Source organism: Plecotus auritus, assembly GCF_963455305.1.
Source record: "Plecotus auritus genome assembly, chromosome: X".
Taxonomy (NCBI): domain Eukaryota; kingdom Metazoa; phylum Chordata; class Mammalia; order Chiroptera; family Vespertilionidae; genus Plecotus; species Plecotus auritus.
Window position 1 is genome coordinate 1,500,585 of NC_137784.1, and position 3,302 is coordinate 1,503,886.

The following is a 3,302-nucleotide window of genomic DNA, read 5'->3' on the forward strand; positions in this document are numbered from 1 at the left end:
CCTGACGGGGAATCAAACTGTGACCTGTTGGTTCATAGGTGGATGCTCAACCACTGAGCCACACGGGCTGGGCACACAACTGTAGACTTTTTTTTTTTTAAATATATATATTTTATTGATTTTTTACAGAGAGGAAGGGAGAGGGAGAGAGAGTTAGAAACATCGATGAGAGAGAAACATCCATCAGCTGCCTCCTGCACACCCCCCACTGGGGATGTGCCCGCCACCAAGGTACATGCCCTTGACCGGGATCGAACCCGGGACCCTTCCGTCCGCAGGCCGACGCTCTATCCACTGAGCCAAACCGGTTTTGGCAACTGTAGACTTTTTAAAAAATATATATATTTTTATTGATGTCAGAGAGAGGAAGGGAGAGGGAGAGAGAGAGAGAGAAACATCCATGATGAGAGAGAATCACGCATCGGCTGCCTCCTGCACGCCCCCTACTCGGGATGGAGCCTGCAACCCGGGCATGTGCTCTTGACTGGGAATCGAACCCGGGACCCTTCAGTCTGCAGGCCGACGCTCTATCCACTGAGCCACCCCGGCCAGGGCTGCCTTCTTTCATCAGAACAACACCATCGGGGTGAAGACAGCAGGAATCCTATCTCTCCCAATTCTAGCTGCCCCCCCCCTCGATTCTATGTCTGTCCCTGGCATGGGGACCAGACCCACAGGACAGATCTAACATTAGCCTCCTATGTTGTCCTGTGTCTCTGCCGTGTGACATGCTCTGGGCATCTGGGTGCGTAAGAGGTCTTGCAGGTGGAGCCTGAAATGAGGTCAGTGTGATGCCTGGATGGAGAGAGTGAAAGCAGAGAACAGGGAGGCTGTGGGGCAGGAGGGTGGGGTGTGGGGAGGGGGGGAGGAGACCCAGCTCCTGGGACCTCCCCGGGGAGTTTTCCCTGCAAAGCAAAAGCTTTGTGGATGGAAGATCATCTCCCTGGGCCTCCCCTTGGGGCTCCTGGGGGGGCAGGGTGGCTCTGGGAAAAGGCAGACCCTGTGACCCCCCCCCCTGCCCCCTTTTAAACAGTCGCTTTTGGAAGACCTGCCCCCCCCCCAAAAAAAAAACAGAAGGGATCTGTTTGTAGGGTCTGGCCCCAGACAGAGAGCCAGCTGTGTGTGTGTGTATGTGTGTGTGTGTGTGTGTGTGTGTGTGTGTGTGTGTGTGTGTTTGTAGACAGGGGGGTCCCTTCTGGGGCTTAGAAGGAAAGAATGAGATCCTGGAACAGAGAGGGAGGTAGGGGGTGGGATGGGGGTGGGGTGGGGTGCCCCCCTCCCCCCTCCCTGGGGAGCAGGTAACTTGAGCGCTTTGTAAATTGAATCCTGGCTGCTGGCAGGGGTCCATGCCTGCAAGGGCTGTTTTTCCTTTTCTTTCTTTTTCTTTTTTTTTCAGGCGGATTAGCTTCCATTGAGAAAAGGGGGCCCTTTTGGGGGCAAGAGGATGGGAGACCCACTTGGGGTTCCTAGGGAACCCCGCTGTTTGCACCTGGACGGAGGACCCAACACAGGCTCAGGAAAGGCTGTTTTTATTTTTTTTAAATATATTTTATATAATTTTATTAATTCAATTTATTGTATTATTTTATTTTATTCTATTTTATTTATATAATTTTATTTTATTATTAATTTAATTTATTGTATTATTTTATTTCATTCTATTTCGTTTCTTCTATTTTATTTATATAATTTCATTTTATTATTTGATTAATTTAACTTATTGTATTATTTTATTCTATTCTATTTTACTTCTTTTATTTATATAATTTTATTTTATTTATTTAATTTATTGTATTAGTTTATTCTATTCTATTTTATTTCTTCTATTTTATTATTTTATTTACATATTTTTATTAATATAATAATATAATTTCATTTATTTTATTCTACATTATTTTATCATTTGATTTATTTTATTTTATTGTTACTCCTCACCCGAGGATATTTTTCCATTGATATTTATTTATTTATATATATATATTTTAACTGATTTCAGAGAGGAATGGAGAGGGAGAGAGATAGAAACATCCATGGTGAGAGAGAATCATGGACCGGCTGCCTCCTGCACGCCCCCTACTGGGGATCGAGCCCACAACCCGGGCATGTGCCCTTGACCGGGAATCGAACCCTGACCTCCTGGTTCCTAGGTCGACACTCAACCACTGAGCCACACCGGCTGGACTCATCTCCTTTTTTTTTTTTTTTTTTTTAAATATATTTTATTGACTTTTTACAGAGAGGAAGGGAGAGGGATAGAGAGTTAGAAACATCGATGAGAGAGAAACATCGATCAGCTGCCTCCTGCACACCTCCCACTGGGGACGTGCCCACCACCAAGGTACATGCCCTTGACCGGAATCAAACCCGGGACCCTTCAGTCCACAGGCCGACGCTCTGCCCACTGAGCCACACCGGCCGGACTCATCTCCTTTTCTTACAACAGGGACCTGATCCTGTGGGACGGGGACCTCATTGAAAAATTATTTCTCCTTAGTAGACCATATGTCTACTTTGTTGGGGGTTGGGACTTGAACATCTGACTTTTGGGGGACACCCCACCATAGCCCTTCTCATGCATCTATCTTGCATTTTTTATATAAATATATTTTATTGATTTTTTTACAGAGAGGAAGGGAGAGGGATAGAGAGTTAGAAACATCCATCAGCTGCCTCCTGCACACCTCCTACTGGGCATGTGCCCGCCACCAAGGTACATGCCCTTGACCGGGAATCGAACCCGGGACCCTTCCGTCCGCAGGCCGACGCTCTGCCCACTGAGCCACACCGGCCAGGGCTCTGTCTTGCGTTTGACTCAGCATCCTGGGGAGGGAGGACACCGCCATTTCACCACCATCCTCTACGGCGTTTGCAGACTCTGTCTGGGGACTCTCTGAGGCGCTGTAGCTCATTGGCTAAAAAAATTAATCAAGGACGGCTCGAGGGCAGGCTGAGGCAGGCCCCGGAGCCAGGCCCCGTCGGGGCGGGCGAGGTGTTGGCAGTTCCGTGCACCGGTGTGACGTGTTTCTAAGGTTCTCTGAGAGCGTCCCACGGGGCATTGTCTCTCCTCACCTTGGATCGTCCCCGCCTTCAGGCATCAGCTGGTAATGGGTGCCCCCCACCCTGTCCACACCTTTCTCAGGAGGCAGACCGAGGTCCCTGTCATCTACACGAATAAAAGAGAAATATGTAAATTGACCGTCACTCCGTGACGCCCACCAGCCAATCAGGAGTGAGTATGCAAATTAGTGGGACAAAGATGGCGGCGGCCATGGAGCCTGCCAAAGCGAGGGGGAGGTTTGGGT